Source organism: Vitis vinifera, chromosome 11, assembly GCF_030704535.1.
Source record: "Vitis vinifera cultivar Pinot Noir 40024 chromosome 11, ASM3070453v1".
NCBI lineage: Eukaryota > Viridiplantae > Streptophyta > Magnoliopsida > Vitales > Vitaceae > Vitis > Vitis vinifera.
The window spans coordinates 10322744-10336428 of record NC_081815.1 but is presented as its reverse complement, the minus strand read 5'-3'; the positions used below and the strand labels follow the sequence as shown (position 1 = coordinate 10336428).

Sequence of the window (13685 nt, the reverse complement as noted above, 5' to 3'; positions counted from 1 at the left end):
AAATCCACAATTTATACTATCCATTTCCAACTATTTTTCAAAATACTTTATATATATATATATAATCTGTAGACCCCAAATTTGTTCTAATTTTATTTTTACAATACTTTTGAATCCAATTTTGTCCTTAAATTTTAAATCTATGATATTTTTTGTTCACTCACCATCTAATTATTAGTTTTTATTATTTTATATATTATTACTATTATCATTATTATTGTTATTATTATTATTATTATTATTTTCTTTCTTTTCTCTCTCCTCAATCTTCCTACCTTCCCCAACCACCCCACCCACTCTTTCTCTCTCATGCCCATATCCCCACATGAGACCCATACCCCCTCTCCTCACTTCTGTCTTCTCTCTCTTCTCATTTTCCTTTTTTCTTTAGGTTTTTTCCTTCCCATTGGCAGCTCTCTCTTCAGGGTTCCCTCTCACTCACAATGGACTGAAGAAAAAAAAAACACTCGAAACCCGGATTATTTTTTTTTTTAGCTTCTTTCCTTCCCTCATTTTCCCTTCCTTTCTCTCCATCCAAACACCCTTCTTTTGATTCCTTCTTATTTTCTACTCTCTCTCACCATAGCCATTCTCTCTCCATCTGCCACCCTCACCGCCATTGTCGATCACCACCAACCATCGTCCGCCATTGCCTTCTAGCAATTTGACCATCTATAGTTCTTAAAAAAAGGGTAAAGTTCATTTTTACTTTATTTTATTTTCATTTTTTTATCTTTATTTATTTATTTATTTATTTATTTATTTATTGGTTTGCATAGTAATTTATTTGGACTTGGGCCTATTACTTATTGCTTATATGTTTGGGTTTATTGGATTGAGCTTAAAATATTATTTCTTTTGATCATATGTATTATTAATGTGGGCTTGTTAATTGGTTATTTGTTTGGGTTTATTGGATTGGGCTTGAGATATTATTTCTTTTTATTATGTGTATTATTAATGTGGGCTTATTAATTGATATGAGTTTTGGGCCCACAATGTGGGTGAGATTTGTTGGATGACTTGAATATTTTATATGGGCTTGGCCAATTTGAACTATTTAATTTGGACATAGGACAATTGTGATGTATATTAAATTAGGTTTAGATTATGAAATATTAAATTTAGGCCTAGTAGAATTTATTTTAATTTATCCAATTTTAGGTTTAGTGGATTGTGTTTGTATTTTTGGTTATTAATTTGGATATTTTGGGCTAAGACCTATAGTGATTTGGGCTCATTTTAATTGACGAAATTTATGGGACTAATTTGAAATTTAAATTTGGGTTTGAATATTTGTTTGAGATTTTGTACATCTCTAGATATTTACATTTGCTTTTTTTTTTTTTTTCATAGACCCATTCTGCAATCTTGTTGGTTGAGTACGAATTTATGACACGTGGAGTACAAAATTTTATAGAAGAAAGTGAAACTCGAAAAACTGTAGGAAGACATTGAACTTGTAAGTTTATTTGGGTATGCATTTTATTTCCCACTACTATTTGATTTGATTTTTATTAGTTTCTTTAAATATTTATTTATATATATTTATTGAGTATGTACAAAATTGAATATCGAACAAATAAGAATTTTTTGTTTAAATAAGAGAAACAATTCAATAAATATATTTTAATAAAATAATAATTTTAAAATATTCTTCTTAATAAAAGAAAGTTTTTTTTATTAATAAAAATTCAAAAAAATTGTTTTTAATAGAATTTGAAAAATTGTTTTTAATAATAATCATCCTAAAAATGTTTTTTAAATGAATTCTTTCTCCTTAATTAAAATGGGATTAAAAGTTTTTTCTTGTTTTTTTTTTAGAAATAGAGGATCAAAATTTTTTCTTTTTAATTTAAAATTCTTTGCAAATAAAGTTATGTCTTTTAAAATAATTTGTATAAATCATTTTTATTAAATGAAAACAAATTGAAATACTTTTGTAAATAAAATTTTAAAAATTCATTCATTTTTTGTAAAAACAAGTAAAAATAATTTTGTTGCCAAATTGAAATTTTGTAATAAATTCTTTTGATACAATAAGTGTAAATAACTTTTTTTGAAAATTAAATACAAATGAAATTGAATAAAATCACTTAAAGAAAATATTTTGTAAATAAATGAATTGAAATCACTCATTCAAAATTGTTTTAAATAAAATCCTTTGAAATTTTTGGAAAACTAATTTTTTTCAAATATTTTTTTTAATTAGTTCCATAAATCAATTTGCATAATTTTATTGTCTTTTATTTTGTACATTCTTGTAATTTTATTTTATCATCATCTTTGTGTATATTGTCTCATTCCTTTAATCTTGGTATATATGATTGATTAATTAATTGTCACAACTCCCTTAATTCGTTTAGTAGAGACCGTAGTATACGGGCTTAAAGGGGTGTTACGACTCACCACCATACCTTCCTAATAGGTAACCTAACCCCCAAATCTAGATTCTATTTTTGCATACATGTTTTTTCCAAATAAGGAGTCACACGTTTTTTTTTTCTTATTTTGTTTTCCCTTTAAAAAAATTAAAACAAGTGACGACTCCAAGTCTTTTTCTAAAAATCAATTTTCACAAATAAATGAAAAGTGAGTCTTGCCATTCGAGTAGGGAAGCACGTGAAAAACACGGGTCCACAAAATGGCAACTCTGCTAAGGAATATTTAGAGGGTCAAACTTGAACTCGAGTTGAGGAAAATGTGGCATCTAATTAATCGATTAGTGGATAACCCCTCATTGTGCCTTTATTGTATATTTGCATGATTTAAGGTATATGAGTGTTGACATGATGATTATTTTGTATATATAATACATGTGCCTTATTATACATTGAATCTTGTTATCATATGTGTTCGTATATATTTGCTTATGTATGCATGTATCTATTTCGCATGACTGTGTATTACAGGATTACCCTTTTTTTCTTTATGATGTATGTTTGGTTATTATTGTTCATTAGAGATGTTCACATACTAATTATATCGATTGATTCTCTTACCTACTTTTGCATAGTGACTCTTCTTTTATGTGATTATCTTACTTTCCTTGACATGCATATTCTCATTTTTCTATATCTTGTTCATATTGGTGTGATTGATTCTCTTTATTGTATATTATCTTGTTTATCTCAATATATTGTTTATTCTTATTATACACCTATCTTGCTTATCATATTCTTGCCTAGCTTGTGTGTAGTTATGAGTGATATACCTATTATTTGCATGACTGCTATTCTTCTATGTGATGCATGTGTTGCTTGTCTGTATGGAACACACATCTATCTCTTTACCTCCAACTCCCTAGTCTCGATCAACCTTGTTTCCCTTGATCTCGTATTTGATATGAGACTTGTTACTTTGTTTGCTCTTCGACCGAGCTAGTGATGCGGAATAGGGTTTAGTGATGGGCTATATCTATGTTTGGAAGCATTCTAGAGGTTGACACATTGATACTGATTGGAGTCTGATCTTTGAAGACTTGTATAGCTCAGAGCTAGATTTCAGGATATTTATGTGACCAGTGTGTTTTCTATCTACTTAGTTTGATAGGATTTTCAGATGCACCCACACCATTCACTATACACCTTAGACTACCACTGAGTGCTGAGAGTTGTGAGAGCTTTCACCATACGAAACCCCCTAAGATGTCGATGTGGTGCATGTGTGGAGGTAATGACCACCTTGCATGGAAGCGCTCTGTCTTTTCGGAGGCATACAGAGGGTTGCGTACCATCGGAGGGTACAATCACTTCTCTTAGGGCTCCTTTAAAATCCACTTTTTTCTTTTTAGAGTCGTATTGACCTTGTAGGTTGAGCCATAGATTTTTTTTATTAGGATTTCATTTCCTACACATGGGTGCATTTGAGAGCATTCAGGGCCGCTTTAGTCACAACATGGATCTAGTATTCCATTTTTTAGTCTCCAATCGAGAGTACTTAGATATTGGTGTGAGTTTGAGTATCAGTTGGACCACCCCTTGTTGTATGGTTTTGGTTTCTTCTTCTCACTCATTGAGTATCAGTTTTCTTTTCTTGAGTTGACACATTCTTTCGGTTTGTTGTCACTTCCTACTTGACGTTTTAGGATATGCTCATTGATTATGCTGACATTTTTACATTCTTCACGTGTCATGGGCTTGGTACTTCATTCCTTGGTCGATTTGCCTATTTCTATTTTCAACCTGATATTTTCATTATAGAAAGGTGAAATGCATGTTTTCACATTCACGCCATTTTTTAGAGGTTCGCCTTTATCGCCTTATCATTTTTCTTTATTGAGCTTGGGTTGAAAGTGAATCAAATATATTTTGTTATAGATGGAGTATCGATTTCATGACATTGTTGTTTTTCGCGTCTCATTCTTTTTTTGGATTATTGATAAAAATTCTTTAGTCACATTTGTAGCCATCTCACAGTGGACATCTTTATAACCTTAGAGTTTTTGTCATTTATCCAGTTTTAGATTGACATCATAGGACCATATATCATATGATGTGTTATACTTTTGACTTGAGGCATCTATTCATCTGCACATCGTGGTCTTGAGGTCTAACCTATCATGGAGGATATTGAACTTATTAGCCTAGGATCGGAGATTTAACCTAGGGAGTTTGAGAGTGTGACCTATCGTCTTATGATCAAAGCAATACCTTACTCCCTCACCTGGACTTTGCTTTGGCCTACATTTACCTATTGTGAGTTTTACACAACATCACCCTTGACACCATTACATGACCTTTCCATCACCTGTTGTTCTAGCTTTGCATATCTTTTCTTTGATCTGACCAGGTAGAGTGTGAGGAATTTGAGCCCAGGGTTGATCTTGCATGGCAAGGGATGACTTATGATCTTTGGGTGGCTTATGATGTGAGGATTGGTCAATTGCTTGATGGGACTATCGCATATTTTGCCATGAGTATAGAGATTGGTTTTGTATGATGAGAGTTGGCTTGTGATGAGCAGTTGTGCCTGATGAGATCGTCGTTTACTTTACTTTGAGATGATTATCTTTTAGATTATTATGGAGCATTTGGAGTACGGTTTGGTGCACGATTCCAGAGGGTTGACGTGGTTATATCAGATGGACATCGATATTCAATATTGATCATTTGAGGGTTTGAGAGCACGATGTTTGAGACCATGGTTGCAGGATGGGTGGCCTTCATTTTGGTTAGCTCACTATTACCTTTATTGACATCGAGACCATTGCTAGCCCTTTGAGCCTCACATGAGCATCATAACATTTTCTTTCTTATAGCCTTGCTCACCTTTTACATTGAGAATAGGGGTCCTTTGGTGTATATAAGTTTTATTCGAGAGTCTCATGAGCCATTGATTTATTGACATATTTTCTTCATTATTATTATTATTATTATTTTGTCTTACCACCATTTTTCATCATACCTTATTGTTTATATCCTTTGTTCTATCATTTGTCTTTGTCATCGCGTTTCTTTCTATGCCATGAGTGATGATCTTTCTCGTTTCAGTGCATGGAGGACGGTCATGTCCCCTTCCATTCCTATTTCATGGACATCGGTTAGGAGATCCTTAGTTGAGAAGGTCATTTTGTCAGAGATAGTTTGTATACGTCATAGTTTGAGTATGTATCCATTTCATTATGTATTCTTAGAGAAGCTCATTTATTAATATTCAGAGTATGCACAAGTAAAAAAAATTATAAAAAAAAAAAAATAATTGCATGTGTTTATGTGTGGATACAGTGTTCTTCTTCATTGAGTGTATATATTGGTCATTAAGGCTACTTTATTGAGTTAGTTTCTTATGAAAGTTCATGTGTAAACTTTTAAGAGGCTCTCATCTTCTTATGTCTATCTCGTTATGTATTTTACGTGTGAGAGACAAGTGACCTTTTCCTAAGGACTCCAGATCATTGTCTTCCCCATCATTACATACATTAGTGATTTTACTGTTCTCCATTACTTGATTTAGGTGGATTAGTGGTCATTCATTTTCCTTCGATCTATTTGATCTTCTTATAGTATTTCATTCGTCTTACTTACATTGTTCTTTGTTCATATCGATTTTCTTTATGTGTTTGATATTTTCCACACATCATTCTTATACATCCTATCATCAGTTCAATATTCTTCCTTTTTTCTTTTTCATCATGGATATATTCATCGGATTCTTTCTTCCTCATCGATATATTCATATTGGACGTCCTTAGATCCATGGTTTATGAGACTCTCTACACATATCGCATTTTATACACGAGGGTATGGGGTTTTGATCATTGGGTATTTAAGCCTAGTTTTCCTTCATTTCTTCATCTTATTACCCTAGCCTACGTTACGTCCCAAGTCTTAAGACCACTCTGAGACCATGACATCACATATTGTGTTTGATAGCTCTCACATGGGTGATATTTGAGATTGGTTGAAAAGCATTTTGATTGTAATGGACTAAGAGTTATGGTATGATCCTACATTGGGGCATAGCCACCTCAAAGAGTTTTTATTAGGTATGTAATCATTCTACTTGATACATTGCATTGAGGCGCACACCTTTCTTAGTCAATGGTTGATTTTTTAGATGACTATTACATAGAGACATATTTCTCAGTTGATGATGGTTTTTTAGACATAACTATTCCTTGGAGATGATTAGATTCCTTTCACATTAGAGTATGAGATATGGCTAGGTGATTTGATTGGATGTGTTTATACGGGAGATTAGCCCTCTTATTGGCATTGACGAATTTTTGAGATGATTGGATCAGGACATAGACAGTTGTGAGAGCTTGCAGCATTTCAGAGATTGCCCTATATTGGGGCATAACCCTTTCTTTGGTGATTGATCTTAGAGATACTAGCTTACATCTGGGCATGATCATGTCAGAGTGCATTTTTGTTGAGGCATACCACTTTGCATGATTTTTTTTCGCATTAAGACATGTTCTTTCTTTAGAAAAGTCGAATACTCTCTTCATTTTACCACAATGACTTTGAGGAGCGGAGATTCATTTTGATCAGATTATGTATGATTGGTTGTACTCTTCTCATCTATGTTTGATTTGGAGATGCTTACACTAGGGTATAGCCCACTCATTAGTGATAGGCTTTGTGAGATGACAGTTTATGTCAGACACATACTTTCCAAAGATTATCTTGCACAGAGGGCTTACCCATTTTGAGAGAATGCATTCATACTAGGGTATAGCCGCCTTGTTGGTTTTGACATTGAGACTTCACCTCCTGTTTATGATTGTTGCTTTCGATGGATCATGGAGTCGGTGACGGTTCAAGTTTGTTCTTCTCAACATACTTGGTTGATACCCATCTACCTTTCATTTCATACTTAGATATTTCATTCTTGATACCTTCACACCTATATCTTTCTTACTAGATCTTAACCATTACCTTCGTTTGGTCCACACATTTCACCATGGCACATGACCTCACACCTTACTCTCTTAATTAGGAAATGATGTAGATCAGTCCTCGAGTCCTCTTGTGGAGCTTTCATACATCTTTTAGACTTTGGGTTCAACATCTTCCATGATAGTAGAGCTAGATAGATTATAGATTTTTTTTTTTTTAGTGACGATGTTTTCATTTTGACAATTGACATGTTAAGTTTTAACTTGCTTGCATTTTGCATTATGTGTAATGGTCATTACTGTTTTTATCCATCAGTCATTTTTATGTTGTCAGCATAGTTTTCTGATACATGGTCATGTTTGGCATTCGCATTTGAGGTTAGACATCTTCATTACATGGTTGACAAGCATATCCCAGAGTACAGCAGTTCTTGTGACATTCCACATCTCAGTCTTTTCATCAGCACATACTGGGGCATACCTCTTTCTTTGAGATTATTGGACCTTCAACATACTTCATTCACCTTTCCGCTTAGTTGTCGACCCTCGTGATTTGCATATTGAGGCCTAGCCCTCTTGTTTGAGTTCATTAAACCTTCAGCAAGTTTCATTACCTTTCGACATAGTTGTCAACCCTTACGAGGCTCATGCTAGGGCATACCCCCTTCTTTGAGATCATCAGATCTTTAGTAGACTTCATTACATTTTGATCTAGTTGTCGATTCTTATGAGTTGTCAAGTTGGGACATATTCCTTTCTGTGTCGAGTTTGTTTACATCACTATCTTCGAAATTCTTTGGCTTTGAGCCATTTGGTAAGATCATCATCATGTCAGTTCAATCTTATCTTTAGCGTAGACTGCACCTTATATGATCGGTTGCATCTTTATCATTTTCCTCTGTTTTAGGTGATTTCAGTCATGGCGACCGCGTCTCATTCCTTCCTTTAGTTTGGTGATTTCGGTCATGGTGATCGCCTCCCATTTTTTTAGGTGATTTCGGTCATTGCGACCGCATCCCGTCTATTTTTAGGTGATTTCGGTCATTACGACTGCGTCTCATCATTTTCTTCAATTTTGTGATTTTGGTCATTGTGACCACGTCTTGCCTTTCCTCAATTTTAGATGATTTCGATCATGGCGACCACATCCCATATGTTTTAGATGATTTCGGTCATTGTGACTACGTCTCATTCATTCTTTTAGTTTGGTGATTTTGGTCATGGTGATCGCGTCTCGTATGTTTTAAGAGATTTCGGTCATGACGATCGCGTCACATTTATTTTAGGTGATTTCGGTCATTGAGACCACGTCCCGTTTTTCCTTATGTTTTAGGTGATTTTGGTCATTGTGACCACGTCTCGTTTATTTTAGGTGATTTCAGTCATAGTGACCGTGTCCCGTCTGTTTTTGGTGATTTCGATCATGGCGACCGCATCTTGTCTATTTCAAGTGATTTTGGTCATTACGACCGCATCCCGTCTATTTTAGGTGATTTCAGTCATGACAACCGCGTCTCGTTTGTTTTAGGTGATTTCGATCATGACGATTGTGTCCCATATGTTTTAGGTGATTTCGGTCATTGCGACCGCGTCCCGTCTATTTTAGGTGATTTTGGTCATGGCAACTGCATCCCGTTTGTTTTAGGTGATTTTGGTCATGGTGACCGCGTCCTGTCTATTTCAGGTGATTTTGGTCATTATGACCACGTCCCATCTATTTTAGGTGATTTCAGTCATGGCAACCGCATCCCATCTGTTTTAGGTAATTTCGGTCATGACAACCGTATCCTGTTTATTTTAGGTGATTTTGATTATTGCAACCGCGTCCCATTCATTTCTTCAGTTTGGTGATTTCGGTCATGGCAACCGCGTCTCGTATATTTTAGGTGATTTCGGTCATGACGACCTCGTCCTATTTGTTTTAGGTGATTTCGGTCATTGTGACTGTGTCCCGTCTGTTTTAGGTGATTCCAGTCATAGCGACCACGTCCTGTATGTTTTAAGTGATTTTAGTCATGGCGACCGCATCTCATCTATTTTAGATGATTTCGGTCATTACGACCATGTCTCATCTATTTTAGGTGATTCCGGTCATGACAACCGTGTCCCGTATGTTTTAAGTGATTTCAGTCATGGCTATCGCGTCCCATCTGTTTTAGGAGATTTTGGTCACTACGATTGCATCCCATCCTTTTTCCTTATTTTAGTGATTCTGGTCATTACGAACGTATCCCATCCATTCCTTTAGATTTAGGTGAATCCAGTCTTTGTGCACCTTGTCCTTACAGCTTCTTATTCCATCCTACTTCGTATAGTACACGTATGGTTTTTCCCTTTGTATACATGTGTTTTTGTGCTCCTTGGTGGTTTGACCACTATTCAACTTCGACATCGATTTTTGAGCCACTTTTGAGAGGAAGTCTAGATCCATGATGTAACTTTAGAGGCACCTTAGGAGTTTCCGTTTTTGCACTTTTTGTTAGGTTTTAGAGTTCGTTTGTTCCTGTTTTGGTTTAAGAGAGCCCACTTTGTTTCGCTTATGTATACACTCACACTACTCGTGGACTCTACCGAAGATGGGCATATTTGTAGATCCCAAAATTTGTCTCAATTTTATTTTTACATTAATTTTGAGCCCAATTTTGGCATTAGATTTTAAATCCCAATTACATATTATATTTTTGGCCCACTCACCATCTAATTATTATTCTTTATTATTTTGTACATTATTATTATTTTTTTTTTCTTTTTCTTTTTCTTTTTCTTTTTCTTTTCTTCCTTTTTTTTTTCTTTTTTTTTCTTTTCTTTCTTCTCTCTCCTTTCTCTTCTTACTTTCTCCAACCACCTCACCCACTATTTCTCTCTCATGCCCATACCCCCACGTGAAACCCATACCCCCATCTCATCTCTTCTCTTTTCTCTCTCTTCTCTTTTTCATTTTTTCTTTGGGCTTTTTCCTTCCCATTGGCAATTCTCTCTTCAGGGGCTCCCCCTTACTCACAATGGACTGAAGAAAATAAAAATAGAAAGAGAAACACTCGAAGCCGGATATATATTTTTTTTTTTTGGCTTCTTTCCTTTCCTCATTTTTCCTCACTTTCTCTTCATCCAAACACCCTTCTTTTGATTCCTTCTTATTTTCTTTTCTCTCATTTCTTATTATTATTATTATTATTATTATTATTATTTTCCTACTCTTCTCTCATCATACCCATTCTCCTTCATTCGCCACCCTCATTGCCATTGTCGATCACTACTAGCCACCGTTGACCATCCACCGTCAACCATCGTCGGCTAGCAATCCGACCATTCATAGTTCTTAAAAAAAATGGGTAAATTTCCTTTTTACTTTATTTTTTTTTTCCATTTTTTATCTTTTTTATTTATTTATTTATTTTGGTTTGAAAAACAATTTATTTGGACTTGGGTCTATTGCTTATTGGTTATTTGCTTGGGTTTATTGGATTGAGCTTAAGATATTATTTCATTTGGCCATGTGTACTATTAATGTGAGCTTATTAATTGGTTATTTGTTTGGGCTTGAGATATTATTTCCTTTGGTCATATGTATTATTAATATGGGCTTGTTAATTGGTTATTTGTTTGGGCTTATTGGATTGGGCTTGCGATATTATTTTATTTGATTATGTGTATTATTAATGCGAGCTTGTTAATTGATATGAATTTTGAGCCCACAATGTGGGTGAGATTTGTTGGATAACTTGAATATTTGATATGGGTTTTGCCAATTTAAACTATTTAATTTGGACAAGGGACAACTGTGGTGTATATTAAAGTAGGCTTGGATTATGAAATATTAAATTTAGGTCTAGTAAAATTTATTTTAATTTATCTAATTTTAAGTTTGGTTGATTGTGTTTGTATTTTTTGTTATTAATTTGGATATTTTGGGCTAAGACCTATAGTAATTTGGGCTCATTTTAATTGACGAAATTTATGGGACTAGTTTGAAATTTGAATTTGGGTTTGAATATTTGTTTGGGATTTTGTACATCTCTAGATATTTACATTTGAGCTTATTTCTTCTTTTTTTTTTGGCATGGGCCCATTCTACAATCTTATTGGCTAAGTATGAATTTATGACACGTGGAGCACGAAATTTCATGGAAGAAAATGAGACTCGAAAAGTTATAGAAAGACATTGAATTTATTGTAAGTTTATTTGGGTATACGTTTTATTTCCCAATACTATTTGATTTTATTTTTATTAGTTTCTGTAAATATTTGTTTGTATATATTTATTGAGTGTGTACAGAATTGAATATCAAACAAATAAGAAATTTTTGTTTAAATAAGAGGAACAATTCAATAAATATGTTTTAATAAAATAATAATTTTAAAATATTCTTCTTAATAAAAGAAAGTTTTTTTTATTAATAAAAATTCAAAAAAATGTTTTTAATAGAATTTGAAAAATTGTTTTTAATAATAATTGTCCAAAAATTTCTTTGTTTAATAAAAATTGTCCAAAAATTAATTTTTAATAAAATTGCCAAAAAATGTTTTTTTAAATGAATTCTTTTTCCTTAATTAGAATGAGATCAAAAGTTTTTTTAGAAATAGAGGATTTAAATTTTTTTTCTTTTTAATTAAAAATTGTTTACAAATAAAGTTATGTCTTTTTAAATAATTTGTATAAATCACTTTTCTTAAATGAAAACAAATTGAAATACTTTTGTAAATAAAATTGTAAATATTGATTAATTTTGTTGCCAAATTGAAATTTTGTATTAAAATCTTTTGATACAACAAGTGTAAATAACTTTTTTTGAAAATTAAATACAAATGAAATTGAATAAAATCACTTAAAGAAAATATTTTGTAAATAAATGAATTGAAATCACTCATTCAAAATTGTTTTTAATAAAATCCTTTGAAATTTTCAAAAAACAAACTTTTTTCAAATATCTTTTTTTTTTAATTAGTTCCATAAATCAATTGCATAATTTTATAGTCTTTTATTTTGTACATTCTTGTAATTTTATTTTGTCATCATCTTTATGTATATTGTCTCGTTCCTTTAATCTTGGTATATATGATTGATTAATTAATTGTCACAACTCCCTTAATTCGTTTAGTAGAGACCGTATACAGGTTTAGAAAGGTGTTACGGTTAACCACTGTATCTTCTCAATAAGTAACCTGACCTTCAAATCCAGATTCTATTTTTGTAAACATGTCTTTTCCAAATAAGAAGTCACACAAGGTTTTTTTTTCTTATTTTGTTTTCCCTTTAAAAAAAATTAAAATAAGTGGCGACTCCAAATCTTTTTCTAAAAATCAATTTTTCACAAATAAATTAAAAGTGCCATTCAAGTGGGAACGCATTGAAAAAATGCAAGTCCACAAAACCACCTATAAACATCTCAAATTTGCCTTTACGAATCACTCTATTTTTATAACAAATCTTTGAAAAAACTATTTTGAGTTCAAAATTTAACAAAAATTAAAAAATATATAGATTTTAAAACAATTTTATTTCCTATTTTTTATTTTCTTAAACACCTATTTGATTAAAAGAAAAGTAAAAATTATTTTAAAAAAAATAAAATCTATAAAAGATTAATTGATTTTGAGTTTTTAATAGTGAGAAAAATATAATTAAAATGTTATAGAATACACATGTCACATTATGAAACAACAACAATCATACTAATATATGCTTATTATTTTTCATACATATTGTAAGTGACATTATTATTATATTATTATCATAAAATATTATTAATATGCTTATAATTAATCCTTTAAAATATATTCATTTATACAATATAACAATATAAGATAATATTTAGTTTTTAATATATATTATATAATATTTTGTTCATATTAATATTTTTTCTATCCTTATTATTAATAAGTTTTTTTCACATTATGACTCACAATTTCTTTTATATGATTTTTATGTCTTTATAAATCTTTCTACCATTTTATCTATTTATTATTTGTTTTAAATTTTTTAGAAAATAGTTTTTACTTTTCTTAAAAAGAATTTGAAAACGCCACATCTGTATTTTTACTTTTTACATTCAATTTTCTGCTAAAATGAAAATTGAGAATCACTCTCCAAGTATTTGAATTTGATTTTTTTTTTCTTAGGACATGAAAAAAGAGAACAACTGAATCAAAATTGTTTTTAATTACCGTTTCTAAATAATTGCATAATTTTTTTAAATAATTTCTCTTTTTTTTCTTTTTTTGTTTTTTAAGTTTAGTTACTAAAATCAAGAAATTGCTACTATGTAAAATATCATTTTGACATGGGCTTTTTTTTTGTCTAAATAATAAAATTAAAAAAATAATATTTATTTAATAAATA

The 13685-nt window shown here is 31.7% G+C and overlaps 1 long non-coding RNA gene across 1 annotated transcript; it reads left to right on the top strand.

Moving 5' to 3' along the window:
- The first annotated feature begins 326 nt into the window (after positions 1-326).
- Positions 327-11661, top strand: LOC104880717 (uncharacterized). Its single transcript, XR_786902.3, has 3 exons — positions 327-692; positions 1357-1462; positions 11437-11661. It is a non-coding gene; the product is annotated as an uncharacterized LOC104880717 (long non-coding RNA).
- The last annotated feature ends 2024 nt before the right edge of the window (positions 11662-13685 follow it).